The following is a 20,086-nucleotide window of genomic DNA, read 5'->3' as shown; positions in this document are numbered from 1 at the left end:
TTGTTTCAAGCTATAAGTTTGTAAAATAAACTTTATTATCTTCTAGTTAGCATTTATGGCATGAGTCTTCCAAACACTTGACCCTAGGCACATAAAGGGACGAAAGCTAAATAAGTGGCAAGTGAATGTCATGGCTTACAGTCCTCTAAGGGAGAAATAAAACAAAAAGTTTATGTACAGCTACAAGACATGCTACTAGCAACATGCAATGTACTGTTGTAGTTATATCTCAAAAATGCGCTACAGTTAATGCTGTTTTTTTTTAAGCTGAAAGAGTACACCCTAACAAATCTTCTTTTCACAGTTGGGGCAGATGTTGCCATAGTGGAACTACAAGTTTATTTCAGTGCTATAAGTAACATTTTTGCTACCACTGTTTGTTTATTTCAGTTTGTTAGTCAGATAAGTGGACTAGTCAACAGACCCCTTTCAGCCATGACCAAGGACAAGTGGCACGTTGAAAGATAATACAGTGATAAACAGAAAACAAACATTATAATACAGTAATACAGAAAAGACAGTTATAATAACAATACATAGAGGGTAGGTAAGATTGCCAGCAGGTGCTGCAACAAAGAGGGATAATTTAGTAGAATTTTTCCAGTATTACAACTGTAAAAACATTTTAAGTAAAAGTATTACAGGTGTGCAAACATTATCAGTATGTGTGAGATTAGATATAAGTGGGAGGTAGTAATATTGGAGTCGTGCAACATTTGTTCTTTTACTTTTGTTTTAAATGCTTCAAGTGACAGTTTGTATCTTACTGAAATAAAGCCAAGCAACTAACAAATCAAAAAATAAGTTTTTTTTAAAATTATATTTTAGTGTGTTAGTTTTTACAGACAATCCCCAGGATTCACGAATCCTCAATGTAAAACTAAAGTAGTCTTACATGGAAATGCCAGTGTAAGAGTAAGACAGCAGCGCCATGCATATTAATGAGGGTGCGCTGCCTCAATTCTATAAGTCTAACACGGAGCGTGCACGAGTGCAGGGGGCATGTCGGACTGCTGAGAAGTCCAAAAATCCACACCCCTCCAAGTCTGTCAATCGGGAAATGTTAACCTACATGAGTGAGTGCACTCAAATGTGTACATACCCAACACTACACTCTCCCACATTCTAAACCCCTGTACAATTATAAAATGTAAAACTTTAATTTTTTTTTTTTTATTATTCTCGATATAGCTGCCCGTATTTGCATGGGTTTGCCCATTGCATAGCTACAGTTAGCAGTTTAGACATCGAAGAGGATGATAACAAACTTATGTGCAAATTACGCAAAATAGCAATAGCGTAGTGGTAGTTCCTTCACACAAAGAGGAGGCATTCCCAGTTCGAGTCCCACCACTCTCGTTTCTATTTTCTGTTGGAAATCTGTATATAAAAATAATCCCTGACATTTATCATTTAAATTTCAGTAAAAAGCATTGAAATGACCTATGTAGTAGTGAATACATTTTATATATAAATATATATATATAGATATATATATATATATATATATATATATATATATATATATATATATATATATATATATAAGAAAGTGAAATGGTTATGCATACTGATGGATGCATAAGTAACGTATCTTAAGCATTGTGAAGCACTGCTAAGCAAAGTTTACCAGTATCAAGCATATTTAAATATAATTGCTCATAGCTAAGCACTGCTTTAACTAGTGCAATAGAATTGCTCGTAGCTAAGCACTGCTTTAACTAGTGCAATAGCTTTGCGCGGAGCTGCGCATCGTGCAAACGAGCACAAACAGCAGATGTTTGCGCGTAGCTGCACACCGCGCTAACCAGCACAACGTCAGGCAACAATGGGCAACATAGAGCAACGTTGGGCAATGTAGAGCAACGTTGGGCAACTTAGAGCAACGTAGAGCAATGTCGGGCAAAGCTGAGCAAAGTCTGTAAAAAACAGCCACACCTCCTAACCGGTCTGGCCAGTAGTAAAATAAAAAGCAATGACAGGCCTCGAACCCAGGATATTATGCACCATAATAACAGAACTGAACCACTAAGCTATGACAGCTTTTCATAAGCATGCACTTTCAACGCACACATACATATGAATGGAAGTTTACCCATTGCTAAGCAGGTGTGCCTTCAGCTGAGTTTTTTCAAAACTGGCCAATCACAAATAAGTGCGGGAAATGATGTATATTTAAGCTCCATAGGCGGGAATACTTGCCATAACTGGTTGTAGCTCCCATCTGCAGGCAGCAATGGCCGGTGCTGGAGAGGGCTCTCATTTTTGAGCGCAATGTTGGGGCATTGAGGAGTCAAAAGTAATGGTTTGGCTCCTTGTCCATAATCATGAGGATAGACTCCTGCGGGGAAAGTACCAGGTCACCCAATACAAAGCAGAAGCCTGGGACTGTTTAGCTCATGAACTCACCAGTGCCACAGGTGTCCCTCGGACTGGTGAGCAGGTCAGATACCACCACGCAGACCTGAAGAGATGCAAGGCAGATCAACTGGACCAGTGGATCCAGGAGGCCCGTGAAATGGAAAATGCCCCACTACTGAGTAAGTAGCCATGGAATTAAGTATGTAAGAATTGCTATTCTAGTGTATACTATGGATAGGTATGTCTCAATATCACTTCATTTACTTTACAGCTGCAGGTGTCTGTGCTGCGAATCAGCAAGCCTACGCAGATAGGCTTCTAAGGCTGCACCACCAGGCAGGTTAGTGATTATTCTGCATGTATTGTTATATAAAATATGGGAGAGAGCATGAAAGAAAGTGTTTTAGTCCAATAATACAGCCATAAAATGGACTGAATAAGTCCTCTGCATGTACTGTCAGATAAAAATGTTAGAGAGGCAGAAAAAGAGTGTAGTAACCCATTAAGAAAGGTAACAAATGTCTGGGATAATATCTCTGCAGGCACTGTCATATAAAATAATATGTGAGTGAGCCTGAAAAAAGAGTGTGCTAACCTATTAATAAAGGTATAATATGTCGTGAACATGTCTGCCATATATACCGTTAAAACAAATAAAGGAGTGAGCCTGTGGAAAAGTGTGTAATGTCATTAATAAAGGTCTAAAACCCAGAGTGTGTCTGTTTCACTTAGTATGAAATGTTGTTGTACCCTTGCATTATACAAATAGTAATGTGTTAGAAAGTGCTGGCAACCCAGAGTACTGCAGTCCCATCTAAAGTGGGTGATGGAAGTGCTAGTAGCTGTGAAGTAAATATACAGCCCTCAACAGTCAGTTACTGGCTGGCATGCATAAGTAAATCTGGCACACAAGTAGCATGCTAATATGTTCCCCAGAAATGTAAGTGTGCTTCAATAAATGCAGGGTTCTGTACAATTTGAAGTGAAAATGTCATGTGAAAACATCCAGATATGTAGATAAAGAAATATAAATGCAACCATGAAATATGTAGCAGTAACATCTGCATCCTGGACAGTTAGTATGTGAGATATAAGTCAAGTATAGATTGAACTAGCCAAAACCACTACACAGCCTAATGCATGGTGGCAAGTGTAATAATACATGTAGGGACTATACACCTGCAGTCACTAGGAATGTAGTGTAGAGTAAAAGTGTTTATAAGATGTTAACGGAGGTTTTTTCTACACCCTACTGTTTGTGCATAAACCATGCAATTCCACACCTCAATGGGTATGTGTAATCTTAAATATTTGTTGGGATATATGTCCAATTGTTCTATAAATATTTGCACTCATGTTGATGCATGTGCCCTGTTCAAACACCACATTCATGGTGGCCTGTTGCTACCAATCATCCCTGCATGCAGTTGGAATAACCACTGTTGTTCAATATATGCATGTGTTATGTTTGCTGTTCAGCTGTTGGAACTGTGGTGTGTTGGGTTAATGGGAATATTACTGCATGCTGTTACAACTAATCTGGAATGCTGTTGTTTATGTTGTAATAAAACACACCTAATCACAGAACGTATGGGAAAAACGGTCCCAGCGGACCCACTTGTCCCTCCTCAGTTGGCGAGTACACCTGGCACCAGTGGCTCTGGTGCCCAGCCCGGACTCCCCTCCTCCGTTGGTCCTGTGCTAACTTTGGTTTGGGTGAAAGCACTGCAGGGGATGGGGCTCATCCCCCCTGTGCAAGTGTGGGTGGAGAAGGGCCACCCGTCACCCTTTGAAGGGTCCGGGCTGTGGTGTGTAGGGAGATCCAGCGTTCAGTCGCTGATCCCCTATGCCAGCTTGAGGTGAGCGTGGCGCGTCTCTTCGGTGAGCCTACCCGTCCTACTCAGCCCCCAGCACAGCCACCCTCGGGGCTGTGAAGGTGCAGTGGTGACTGTTTCACTGTTACCATCTGTGGGCTCATGGGCTTGCGATTTCCAAACATCCTTCCTCGTCAATTGTGTTCACCCAACCCATGTATCAAACTCCGCCCCTGTATGCGTCTTGTTTGTCTTGTCTGTTTACCTCACCAACCTACCTCCCCAAATATACCTACTTCCTCTACCTCACATTCCACTCTCACCTGAAAAAAAATAAAATGGCAATCTGTTCCCACAAAAAATTATGCCAATACATAGCTGCCCAATTCGCACACATGTCCACTGGACATGTAAACTGATAATTCTAACTGGCAGCACAACATATTTTGTTGTCCTTACCCCTCTCTCAGGGGTGGAAGGTTTCAAATTTCACACCAAATTTCATACATATGCACAGTTGTTGCCGGTAAAGAAATGGGCAGCTATGGACCTTCCCTACACCCATCCTGCACATCCCGAGCTGGTTTCCCTACTGTCTTTCCCTCTTTGTGCCCCTTTTTCACCACTTTCCTATCTCCCCATTTTCTTTCTTTAAAAGAAATTAGGGCGGGGGTTAGCAGGAGTAAGCACTTTTAAGCAGTAGTTAGCGGGGGTGCACGAGTGTGTGCTTGTGTGCACTTAGCTAAGCATAGCTAAGCATCACGCAAACCCACGCAAACCCACTTACAACTGCTTAAAAGTGCCTTAGTCACTCTGTATGACAAGGCCCTTGTACTGCTCAGCAGCAAAATAAAAAACCTTGTCAGTCTCGAACCCGGGACCTTGGACTCAGCAGTCTGCATGAAGTACCACTACATCACAGCAGATATACAATAACTTGGTGCTGAAAGCAATTTATCATGCATTACCATGAGTGAATGTAAAGGGAAAATAGCAATGGCATAACACAAATCTTGTTCTGTGGGCCTTAACCAGCAGGTGTTGTTGAATTGCATGACATGACTGTGAAAAGAGAATCAGCCATGCTAGTAGGGAATAAGGTTACAGTAGCAGCTTACAAACCCCACACAGTACCAGGGCAGGATAAACACTGGCATATTTGCATAGGTCACAGGCCAGACCTCCCAACAGTGACTGCTCTACAGTGATGACCCTGATTTGTAAACAAATGTTAGCTGTGCCCCTCTGACTCTCTGTGAAATGTACTAACAGTAGGCAGAAAGGTGTTGAATCTCACTTAATAACAAATGTCAATAAGTGAGAGTAGACACCACTTGCACATCAGAAAAGGTGTAGTAATAGAAATGCTCTGAATCACCCAAAGTCTGAACTGCAAAATGTCTGAACTATATGACAGGTGTATCCCAGTTATATGTACCTTTCCCTGAGGCTGTTCAAATATATACGTGAGAGTATCTGAGGCCTGGAAGAGTCAGAAACACACAGGCATATCAGCTTGTCTGCTGTTACACACTCTGCAAATAGCTGTAGAATGAATCCCACAAGCATGCCCTTATGTAGAAGTACAACACAGAAATAGCAAAGGATGTAGCCATGTACTGCTAGCAACCACCTGTGACAATGCCATTGTTCAGGTGCTGAAAAGACTTCTGTGGTGCACAGTAAAGGAATACTAAGCTGACCTCTGCCTACCATCTGGATATGTCCACAGGTGGGAGCTACTCAGACAGACTACAAGCCTTCATAGACTTACAGGTACACAGCAACTCTGCATGTTCAGTAAGATAAACATCATAATAAATAATGCACACTGCAGTTCTGCACCCCTACCCAAAGGTACTATATACCCATGTAGTCAGGCACAACCAAGGGTGTAGGTAGGCATACACAGTACAGAAATATGTCCAGTCATCCTGAGCAGACTGTGCTAATGCCAACACAAACCACAAACTGTTCAGATGTGAGTAATGTACTAATGACAGTATAGCAGTTCACAAACAGTGCATGTGCCTGATATTCATAATTGGTAGTACAACATACTTAGATGTCCTCACCACTCTCTCAGGGGTGGAAGGTTTCAAATATCCCACCTAATGTATTGCATATGCACAGCTGCTGCTGGTAAAGAAATGGGCAGCTATGGACCTTCTCCACACCCATTGTGCATATCCCAAGCTAGTTTCCCTACTGTCTTCCCCTCTTTGAGCACCCTTTATCACCACATTCCTATCTCCCCATTTACTTTTCTGTCAAAGACATGAGAGCGGGGGTTAGCGGGAGTGAGCACTTGTAAACAGTAGTAAGCGGGTTTGCACAAGTGTGCGCATGTGTGTGCCTAGCTTAGCATTGCTAAAATATGATAAGCTATGCCAAGCTTAGCTAATTATTGCTAACATAAAATAAGCTAAGCTAAGCTTAGCTTAGTATTGCTAACATAAAATAACCTAAGCTAAGCTTAGCTTAGTATTGCTAAAATACACTAAGCTAAGCTAAGCAGTGCTTAGCATCGCTAAGCGTCGCACAAACCCATGCCAACTCGCTTACAACTGCTTAAAAGTGCCTTTGTCACTCTGTATGACAAGGCCCTTGTATTGCTCAGCAGCAAAATAAAATGCCCTTATCAGTCTCAAACCCAACACCTTGGACTCATCAGTCTGCATGATGTACCACTAAGACACAACAGATATACAATAACTTGGTGCTGAAAGAAATATAACATGCATTACAAAGTGTGAATGTAAAGGGAAAATAGGAAAGCCATAGGAATACATTGCAATAAAGAAATATGACATGCATTACAAGGAGTGAATGTAAAGGGAAAATAGGAAAGCCATAGGAATACATTGCAATAAAGAAATATAACATGCATTACAAGGAGTGAATGTAAAGGGAAAATAGGAAAGCCATAGGAATACATTGCAATAACTACTGTTGTATGCCAGTTAATTCCTTAATTCCAAAAGAAAGTACATACTCTCATGTATCCAGTGTTAGCATTAGGAGGTGTGAGTAAACTTACACACTGAGAAGAGTGTACTGGAAGAAGCAACAGTCAGCTTTCAGTACAACATGCATTTCACTGGCTACAACCCAGCTTCAGATATGAGACATATACCAACCTTCTGACTGACACAACAATGTCCACAGCAAACAAGCATGGTCCCCACCTTGCAAAACTGAAAGGCCTACATCTACCTAACCTATCATTTTATAGCAGTGTCCTGAAATTACAGTGAGAACTGCAATTACCACACAGCAGGCTGCATGCAATTACTAAATGGTGGGCACCAGTTGGTGCAGAGGCCATCACATGCACATGTGCAGATACCTACAAAAGCAGCCTGTTCTTGCTGTCCACACATGCAATAATATCATTGCAGCAACTGGAGAGTGAGCGAGCGAGAGAGATAGACAGACAGACAGACAAACAAACAAACAGAGGCAGTTGGAGACCAACCCAATAAATAACAACAAACAGAGGCAGTTGGAGACACCAACCCAAAAAAAAAAAAAAACAGAGGCAGTTGGAGACACCAACCAAAACAAAAGAAAAACAACAAACAGAGGCAGTTGGAGACACTAACTAACCAAAAAAAAAAAAAAAAAACACAGGCAGTGGAAGACACCAACCTAAACAAATAAAAAACATCAACAGGTACAACAGACTGAGGTGAGAAATACAAAGGTAAGGTATGTAACACAGATGTATTTGCTGGCATCTGAATGATGTGTCTGAAAGGTACTCTATATTCTGTGAACACTCCTTATGTGGTAGCAGTCCGTATCTATATGTATATGCAGATGTGCATAGAGCAAGGGACATACTGCAACTGTTAGTGAAGGCTGGACATATATATGTATTTGAAGGTTGCTATGTGCACATATTTATGTAGGTTGTAGTGTGTGGCATTGAAAACAGCAAGCAGTGCAGGTATATATCATGTGGTGGTTAAATGCTGTGGGACTGAGTTACAGCAAGTGAGGTCTGCTATGGCTATATGGCCTGAGGACAGCGAAATGCATTCTGCACAGCACTGTGCAATATTATTACATAATTGTATGTCTCACAACTGTTCCATAATTGATATTCCCACCATGAAAGGTGGGCAATATATGTGCATATATGTGCATGTATATGTACAGCAGTGGCTGTTTACAAGTATGTGTGTGTATATATATATATATATATATATATATATATATATATATATATATATATATATATATATATATATATATATATATATATATATATATATATATATATACATATATACATATATACATATATATATATACATATATAGATATATATAGATATGTAGATATATGGATATATACACATATAGATATATACAGATATACATAAATATATAAAGAGATAGATAGATATATACAGATATATATAGATATATATATATATATATATATATATATATATATATATATATATATATATATATATATATATATATATATATATATATATATATATATAATTATATGTATATAGATATATATAGGTATGTATATATAGAGTGATATATAAATATATATATATATATATATATATATATATATATATATATATATAGTGAGAGAGGGAGACACAGGGTCAGACGTATTGCAACAGGTGTCTGGTGACCAAGGCATGGACTGAACACCAGTGTTGATACTGCAGTGCCATACCCCATTCCAAAACACTTTACCCACTAACTACCAGATAGGTGGTTGCCTGACTAACACTGAAGGTGTCAGAAGGGAACATGGGACACAGGTGGACAGTAGCCTCCCCTTTGATATTCACAGTGCCACACTAGTCTTGTAATCTTTCTACGTGGTACGTGTAATCACAAATGATGTGTCATGTACGGAAATATAGGTCAGTGTTCCCCTGTACTCATCACAATGCCCCATGTGGTATGTACCTCACATGACAACTACAGCAAGTGGAAAGGCCACAGACATACCTCACAAAGGGTAATACTGCCCTGAAACACATGCCCTATGCAGACTGACTCACATAGCCACAGCTACAGTGTTTTGTATACCGGCCACCCAGAGGTTACCTCTGCCAAACATACAGAGGTATGCCACACCCATAGCAGTCAGACAACCGCCATGTCAACACCTCACAATCCCACCGGGTTACACAGCCTAGGTCCCTAGTCCCCGCAACCTCACTAAACAGCACATGCTGGAGGGATAGGCTCCTATTGGCAAATATGCCATACTCTGGAGCAAACCACTGAGCATGAACAAACAAGGCTCCTCAGTAGCAGATGTCAGACATACCCCTGATGATTGTCTGGGGGATAGGTAACACGCCCTGGGAATCACCTCTATGTATCCGGTTGACAGGAGGAAGTGAAATCTAATTACATGTGTGTCACAGGCCAGGGTAGCACATGGCTAGGCTGCTGTAGGCCCCAGGGACAGTAGCGTATTACCTACTTATGACACAATGCACACAAACATGTACACAGTGCAATACCTGCTATGTGAGGTAGAATGAGTGTGACAGTGAATGTGTGCAAGGTCTGTGATGGTGTGATAGCTAAGTGTGAGGTTGTTTCTGTCATGGTCGTTTGTGTCCTAAGTGTGAGGCCAGAGAAAGATGTGTCAGTTATTGGGATGCAGACATAGTAGGATGGTATATGTTGTGACGTAGTTCCTTGTGTACGACTGTGATGTCCCATCATATGCTGAAGCAATACATGTATGCTCAGTAAGTGGTACTGCTGGTGAATCCAGCCGACATTTGAACTGGTGTACCACCTGAAGCTGTAGGCCTAAACAGCACAGTATGGTGTATGTTCACATTCCCTGGTAACACTGTCTTATGTGTTTCCTGTAGTCTGCACAGATTACATTCCTCAGGCATAGGTATCTGTAAGTAGGGGCACACAGTACTGTAAGGTACATAGCAAATGCTCATCTGTGTTAGCATACATTTGTGTGTTGTATGAATGTCTGATGTGTGTGTAATGATGCCTGAACCATGTCCGCAATCACATGTGTGATGCAGGGTTTGCGTGTGTACCTAGCAACATGTATACTCTGTTACAGCAGTATGCCAGCTATATTAACAACTGTGCACATATGGTAGGTAGGGGTATGATATCAATGACTAGGGTGGGTTACTGGTTATACTGTAACTGTACTTCACATTCATTGCAATGGATGACATATTTCTGCATGCATTACCTTGATATGTATCCCCCTGGCAAGGCTGTGCATTGGATCCCAAACAGTGAGCTGGGTACGGGTGTATACTGGTGTGTCATATGGAGTGTGGCAGGCACTGTCAGCCAGTTGTGGGCTGAGCACTGATATGTGGTATTGAATGTGTGTATCCTCTGACAGACAAACAGATGCTATATGTGACAGTTAACTGATATCTGTACTTTATAATGTTGTGTGCCACATGACTTGCTCACACATATCGTTTACTTGTCTTCCAGGCTTATGGCTCATCACAGGAACCCCTGCTACACTGCTGCAGAGGAACAGGAAATCCACCACAGCCTGGTTCAGCACTATAACCTGCTGTTTTCCAGGGCCAGCCAGCACCAGCAGGAGCGTACTGCACTGTGGCAAGAACTTGTTCGTCAGGTAAATGACATAGGCATGCATAACCGGACATATGAGCAGGTACGCCATCACTGCAGTGATTTAATTAGACATGTCCAGCGGTGTGCATCTGATATCCACAGACAACAGCTTGCCACAGGTGGTGGGGTGGCCATACATCCCCCCCTCACCATAGTGGAGGAACTGCTGCTAAGTGTGGTGGCTCCTGGCCTACAGCAACAACAACATCACACATGTGTCGTCATGGAGGCCGGAGCCACCCAGCATGGTGACATGGAGCGTGCAGGTAACATGCCCTAGCTGTAGACTACTGTTACCTGTATTGTTAGATTATGCATGTGTGAGATGTGTACTGTGTTTAGCAGTTGTGCTGCCTATTGTGTGCAATACTGATAATTTAAATAGTATCTGTACAACTATGCCTGTTGTTCTACTGTAGTTTAGCACACTCACAGTAGCAATGCCACAGTTGTGGCCACTGACAAACTGTGTCATATTCTGCAGGTCGCTCTGGTGTGACAGCAGGGCAGACGTTACATGCTGGTGAGTGTGTTAACACTTTAAACTTGGTATTGAACTGTGCATGCCATAGGTGAGGTGTAGGCCATGTACACATAACACACCTACGCATAATGCATGCTGTGCATGTTTGCTGTGAGACGTGAAACATCTCAGTAATGTCAGTAGCTGCCTCAATCACATGCAATGCACAGAGCATCAGACACAAATGTGGCAACACTGTACTGCACATTGGATAGGCATAGCTGACACACATGTACACAACATAACATGTGTGTTATACGCAGTACACCTCAACATGCTACACATAGTGTAACCAGACACCCGCTGCCAGGTCACACTTCAGTATCCCACATGTCATCCACACACCACATATACTATACCTGAGGGGTAGGGGCCTAGCATGGGGCTGTGCAACACTCCTCAACACATAACACAGTCATGTTAGGCAATGCTCCCTATTGGACACCTCACACACCCTTGTGCAACATGGCTGTGTAATTGTGAACTTAGCCACGGTACTGCGGTTCAGGCACAGCATACTAGGCGGTGGTCTAGCACACTTTAGTGGCCTTGAGTGACCACATGATGCATGATGATGATGGCTAATGGTACTACACCCCATACTGTTACAATGGCCATGTCCAGGATTGGTATCCCATCACGTATACATGCACCACTCATCCCATGTGTGTACATAGCATGCATGTGCTACACCTGTGTCCACAATTATCTGCTACAGACACAGACACTGCAATCAAACATGGAAATCCATGTGACACACAGATAACACACGCAGCCATGGTATGTATACCTGTGTGTGATGGTGCACAGGACACACACACATTAAGCAAACAACTAGGGCTTACACATACACACACACATTACATCAACATTGGCCCATGCTGTACTGTTGTCCCACACACACACACACAAACACGCACACACACACACACACACACACACACACACACACACACACACACACACACACACACACACACACACACACACACACACACACACACACACACACACACACAGACATGTCGATTGGCTGGGTCAATGTCAGGCTCTGGCAAACAACAAAAGGCCCCATGCATATGATGATACCTGTGCCGCCTCCTGTCATCTGCATTATCAATGGAGGGACAGGCTAAGGTGGTGCTGATGCACAGGGTGACACTATAGCAGTGTAGCTATAGTAGCGAGTTGTCAACAAGGAAGTCTAACTACATCCTTGTAGGTATATCTGAGCAGACATTATACATCAAAGCTCTGATTGTCAATGTAGCATTGTTTACACCACTGTTAGGTCTGAGTATGTATTATCCACCCATGTGCCACTTGGCTGATGTGTGACATGTTGCCAGCATGTGTTAGCGAGTGGACAGTATGTGTGTGATGTGTGCAGTACAGATTAGCAAGTGTACATCTCTGAACATGGTGGGTGCACACTGGATGTACATGCATAGTGGACACATGGGACATGTGGCATACCCTGTCGTACACATTATTAACATCCCATTGTATCTTTCAATGACCAGTATGCATTCTACTACGGTAATGTACTAACATGGGTAGACGTGTGTATGACATGGGTTGACACTATGCTGCGGGTGATACCGTTAATATCAGTCAATGATTTGCAGTCTGGTAGTATACACAACCTCAACAGCATGACTATAAGCAATCAATGGATGATGTCCTGACAAATGACACACAGTAGTAGGGAACCCAGCATCAATTGAATCCTTCCAGTGCTACACTATAACACTAACCAGTGGTGATGACCGCCACCCATTACTGTGACCACACCTGTGTGTTATATAGCCCCCTTAGGTACATGCAGACACACTAGGGATGTGTCCATCCAAATCTGGGAATGCATGGAATGGCCTACAATGCATTCCCTGGATGGGACGCATATCCTACACAAGGGTATCTTACAGACAGATACCTGTTGTGTGATACATGCTGTATAGCAGTAAGCCGACTATGGCATAGTCATCCTCATGTACTATACATACTATCCTGTCAGTACCACACCGGTGGTAGCCCTCAACATGTATGTCGGGTATCATTGTGTACATACAGACTCATGTTATGTCATGTGTCCCTTGGTATCCACATATCCATAGGTATTGTGGAGTCCGAAGGTGTATCACAGACATTAGAGACCTGAAGGCATATGCACAAGGCAGTCGTACACCTATAAAGACTGTCCATTCTTGGCAGACTTTGTTGTGTATGACCATGTCTGACATATACCCCAGGCATATACCCTCACTCACACTACTCTTAAGTAACTGTCATGGGTGTGTGTGCCACAGATATCCTTGGCCACAGAACACGACAGTGGACGGCCATGTCACATACATACATATGTGACCTACGATCTGAGTAGCAGCGGCACAACCTGTCAATGGAAACAAATGTATTCATGTAGTATGCAGTCTTCACACTTATGTAGTGATTGAGGGGACATGTACACATATATATTTGCCACACAGATACCTGATGTCTGCAATGCACTTACTGTTGTCATCATACTATGTCATACCATAGTAAAAGCAAAACCCATGCTGTGTTGACCAACAGTGACACACACACAGTCAGCATTTGCAGGATTCAAACCCCTACCTAACTATGTTATGATACTAGAAAGTGACGCATTAACATGATGCGCTATTTGCTATACTGGCTGGTTTTCCTTCTCCTGCTGTATTTGTAGGATGATGATATCATCAGACTTTCCAAAGAGGAATGTACCTCTTTTAGCGTGTTTTCACAGTCTCAAAAAAGGGCACTCCTTTCAAAGACAATTGCACATATACACACACACACACTGTTTGCAGGACTCAAACCCCTTCCTAACTATGTCATGATACTAAAGAGAGACTCACTAAGACAGCATGCTCTTTGCTTTACTGGCTGGTTTCCCTTCTCCTGCAGTATTTGTAGGATGGTGACATCATCAGACTTTCCAAAGAGGAATGTACCTCCTTTACTGAGTTTTCCCAGTCTCCAAAAAGTGAACACCTCTCAAAGGAAACTGAACACATACACACACCCGCTGCTCACCCACACCCTTTGCAGGATTCAAACCCCTACCCAACTACGTTATGATACTAGAGAGAGGTGCACTAACACGGTGTGCTAGTTGCTTTACTGGCTAATTTCCATTCTCCTGCAGTATTTGTAGGATGGTGACATCATCAGACTTTCCAAAGAGGAATGTACTGCTTTTTGTGTGTTTTCACAGTCTCCAAAAAGGGCACTCCTTTCAAAGACAATTGCACACATACACACTAACTATTTGCAGGATTCAAACCCCTACCTAACTATGTTATGATACCAGAGAGAGATGCACTAACACGGCACGCTATTGACTTTACTGGTTGGTTGCCTTCTCCTGCAGTGTTTGTAGGATGGTGACATCATCAGACTGGACATGGTGATGTGTGTACACTTTGTTTTATGCCATTCCAGGAATGGTCTACGTGGGTCAGCAGGTGTCAACAGCTTGAACATGACCTCAGTATCCTTACCTTGTGTGATCTATCTGTGGACACATTGACATTCTGTCATATGTCAACACATATTTATGCACAGCTTCTTGGTTTTGTGGATACTACATGTGTCTGGGATGTTGATAAAGGGCTATTCAAAGTCTATGTGACACATGTGTAGATGTGTTCATTGATGTATGTCCTGGGTGGCTGCCTTGCAAACAGTCTAGCATGTTTGGGAACCATGATCCGCACATGAACATACCACAGTTGGTAGGGTTGTGTGTGTGTCAGCTTCCAATAATTCTGTTTATGACTGCAACCATGATGGACTCCATGACCTTGCAGATCAGACCTCATAGGTGTACTGGACTTGACTTACCATAGTTTGTTGTGCACCAACACTTGTGGGGAGTGCCATATGTAGTTGTGACACATTCAACGGTTCCACATCCTGTGTAGGGGGTGCGGCTCCACTGACTGTTCAGGTGCATGATCTGTTTGTTCTGTAGTTTGTGCATGACACATATTGGGAATCAATGTATTCCACCTGCTGCCATGCTTTTGGCAGTGGGGGTAGCTGCTCAACCATTCTACATGTGATATCTCCTGGTATGATGATGTGGACTATTGTCAGTGGAGGATGGGTATGTACATATGGGCCTGTCTGTCATGATGTCGGCATTGACACTCAGGTACAGTTGGCCCTGACTCAGGACATATATGTGTGTACATTGATATTTATGACATAGCTGAAGGAGGTGTCATGATTCAGTCTGGACTCTTTCTCAGCTCCTCTTTACAAATCACTAAAGAACATGAGCACTAATCCCTGTTATACTCTTACACGCTTAATACCCTACTGATCCTTTGTGATCAGGCTACAGAGTATGTCATGATAATATCCTGGCATGTCCAGGGGTTGGTTTTCTGTGTACTCTTCAGTCCAGCTGGTGGATATTGTGATATTGGCACAATGTCACATCTGCCTCATGTACACAGACAACCCTCACCTCCTCCCGACAAACTCAGATATATGTGTGAGATGCACCTATATAGACATACAGGGAGCTGAACTCTCTCGACCCATGACTGGCACAGTCTATCAGGTGGTGAAGGTAACCACACACACCACATATCAGTCTCACATATCTTCTAGCAACAGCACTCAGACCACATTAGCACACATTGACATACTCAGATGCTGTAAATGTACTCTACCTAAGCAGCAGAGACCTCCAAAGCAGACACACACACACCTGCTACCCCACTACAATACCCACATATCACTAAGTTCACAATGTCAGTGTGCCACACAGTCACTGCCCTTCGGGCTAAACAACACACCTAATACACTTGTAATAGGCGACACTTATGTTCAGACACACTGACGTACCACTCACCAGCCCTGACAAGGGAATAGTCACTTTGGGCTGTCTGTTGGGTGCCAGGATCTGCCACATAACACAGGCAGTCAGGTCACTCCATAGCAAGTACAAGACTGGCACCATCATTGTCAATGCTGGTGTGTGTAACCTCAGACTTCACTCCCTGGACCACATGACATGATACATGGAGGTACACTCTGATCATGTAGCCCAAGCCAGTATGACCCTGACCTTGTCTAGCATCTTACACCCACCAATTATGATATCACAGTATACGGACACACATATCACATTTAACAGTTGGCTAACAAATTTGTTTCATTCATAGGGGATACAGTGTCTGTCAGTGTATGGTGACATGCTCAAAATGCCACGTAGCTTCACTATGGACAGCTTGCACCTGTCACCCTTGGACTTTGGTATGCTGGCTAAGGCTCTTGCTACCACCAGAGTGCCTTTTTTAAGCAGGGCTCAGAAGACAAGCCCACCTCCATAGACATTACAGGTTAAATGAAACTAAGTGTAATGCTGCTCAATAACAGTTGTGTTAACCTCATATTGTAGCCACTCAGGACTCTCCTCAGTATGGAGGAGAGCAATATCTGTGCACTGACATACACCTGGTTTAGGCTTGCTTATGCACACCAGCACTACCAGGTTATGTTTCATACCATGCTGTCTGACAACAAGACTTGGAACAGACAACACAATTAGGGGGAGTATTCATATACATCACAGATACACACACCTCCAGGTTAGTAGCACTGCACAAAGCATCACAGACCATACATATACAACTACCATTGTGCAATACTGCCTTTCAGTTTGTTGCCTGCTACAGAACACACTCCCAAACTCAGGAACCACACTTGGCTTTTGTGGGAACTATGGAGAATATGAAGGTCTCCACAGACACCACTATATTGTGTGACTTCATATACATACATATTGACTGGGGATACTACTCAAGCCCCGACAACCTCACCCAACAGTCACTACAATTTGTGTACTCATATGCTTTGGCACAACCAGTCAGCACAGCCACAAGGGGAAATACATATTGGACCTGCTCATCACCAACATGGGGACTCTATGTTCCACACCAGTGATATGCCCCTCATTGGTAAGGTCAGAACATACATGTATCTCACAGGACATGCATATACCCTCCACACACCCATCCTGGGTAATCTTGGTGAACTTCTCATGAGCCAACATCTCACTTCACCAAAGCAAGGTGGTATCCTTTAGAGATCCTGAGACAATGGCATATACGGCTCACACTGCTGCATCCTTTACATACACATTCTATGGACACCTAGTGGACTGCATGGATTGTGCTATTCCAAACAACAACAAGACCCACTACTACAATGGCAGGGGACCTGTCTGGTAGACCCCAGCCATTAATAAGCTGTACAACATCAGGAGGACGCTACTACATGGTAGAGCACAATCCCAGACTGGGAAGGCATCTGTGATCTGTACTAGCAGATAGCTACAATCACTCATGGACTTTTCTAAGGGCAGCTTCTACCAGACAATTGCACCTGACACGTAGGACTATCACGCGGCCTTCTTCAGTTATGTCAGGAACCTGGGTGGACACTCACTGATATGCTGTGAGTTACTGCATACTGACTAAACCTACCCTGAACCCACTGGCATTGCCTACATCCTGGCAAACAGGTTCAGTGCAGATGTCTACCACAGATCCCCCCTAAGGAGCAACTATCCATCCCAACAGAGTATAGCCTCCCTGACATCACACAGTAACAGGTGAGTGCTGCCCTCCCCACAGCGTACATCACAGTATCAATGTTACCAGATGGTGTCCCAGCCTGCATCATAAACGAGCATCATGACAAACGCAACCTTCACATTACATCACTGTTCAATATCCGAGTTACCACAGGATATGTACCCAAGGAATAGCATGCTGGGACAGTGGTCCCGCTCCACAGAGTTGGTGCCACAACGGACCACAGACAATATTGCCCTATAAGCCTATGTAGCCTGTTCTGCAAAGCTATGGAGCATATTGTCGTAGAACTCCTACACATAGACATCGGGAACCTACAGACACTGTGTCCTACTCATTTCAGCATTGTTGTGGGCAGATCTAGCCTCTTGAACCTGTAGGTATTCTTGAAATGGCTAACAGGTCTATTGATATAGGGACGGCTATCCACACAGCCTACCTGAACCTTGCAAAACCATTCAACAGAATAACCCACTGGGCCATTATGCATAGGCTCACCAGCGTCAATTTGGACACATATCTCACACAATGGATTGATACCTAGATCAGGGATAGCACCCACATGGTCAGGATTGCAGGTGCCATGTCTGACTATACACCAGTTACACATGGCATCCCACACAGCTTGGTCCTGGGATCTCTCTTGTTCAGTATATATTTGTCTTACGTACAGGCTATCACGGGGGAATATGGCTGAACATGTTTGGACTTGACTGCAAACTGGGTGCCATGATCAACTCTCCAGCTGCCACATGCATACTCAATCAGGGTCTCACAGAGATGGATGACTGGTGCCTGAGCCATGGCCTACAGCTAAATGCCATTAGTTGCATAGTCATCCCCTTTGGGAGTAACAATATGCCCACACATTACCACATAGGTAGTACTCCATTACATATGGTAGGAGTTGTTAGGGGTTTGGGGACATCACTTGTTCGTACTGTCGCCTTTAACATTCACGTTGCCAAGGTGGTTGGACACACCTTCTATGTGTGCCACCTTATCCCATATGGTGTCACATCTAGATCGAGTGAGGTCATTGTGCCCCTATACTCATCACATCCATGCTTGGTTACAGTGCCACATTTAGGGTATACCTTACCTGACACCTGCAGCAACTGTACTGGCCACGGACGGTCCTCACCAAGCAGATCTAGGGACTCACACAGATGCCCTAAATAGTTCAGATGCAGTAACTCCAGCTCTACTCAGTCTCTTACCACCTACTCAGATATGATGTGTGCCTGTTGTTTACAGCTATACCCAAACCAGAATTACTGGACATGCTCCACCTCAGGATATCCAACTCCCTTGGAGCTACACACTGCAGGGATGAATACCTCAGCACAGATGTTAATAGGATATTGTGGAGGGACAGATTCTTATCTCAGAGGCTCCACTCACTACAGAATATAATCCCAGTTTCACATAGGCAGAGCCACCCACTGACCACCTACTGGAGACATCTTGACGACTGTATGGGTGATTGTATATTTACTCCTGGGATATCTTCTGTTTCCCTGCTAGACAGAGGCACACTAGCATAAATGTACATGGGCTATCTTGTGTGACCTACTATTCATACACACAGTGTAGTAATCTGACAGGGTTGCGAATGCCAAACGCACTCTGGCTAGGCTTGTACATGCCCTAGGGCAGATAGCCTAGTATCGACCTCTGAACCTATGCTAATGTTCAAGATGCACAATGTTTATTTCTGATACTGTTTGCAGGTCTTTATCATCTTTGCTTTACCTGTTTCAGTGAAGAACTTCAGTATCTGCAGAACATATTTGATTATGACAGGGTTCCACTATATTATAGATGTGTCTGTTGTCATATAACTGTGTGCACAGGGCTGATTGCTGTATAGTGACAGGTTTCTAGGTTAACACATGCAACTGCCAGATATGCGTGGCCCACTGCTGTACTCAGACATGGACTAAGTGTGTGAGTATGCCCAGTTCTGACATTACATGCTTGTTGCCTGACATTTGTCTCATTTATTCAAGTGTGTGAGCATGCCCAGTGTGACCCTTCAGTATGTTGCTATCTCAGGTCCACTACATTTGCTGATGTGTGCGAACATGACCAGTATTAACATTTATACTGTGT

Source organism: Protopterus annectens, chromosome 13.part0, assembly GCF_019279795.1.
Source record: "Protopterus annectens isolate FY-2018-M chromosome 13.part0, PAN1.0, whole genome shotgun sequence".
NCBI classification, from domain to species: Eukaryota; Metazoa; Chordata; order Ceratodontiformes; family Protopteridae; genus Protopterus; species Protopterus annectens.
This window is presented reverse-complemented; position numbering follows the sequence as displayed.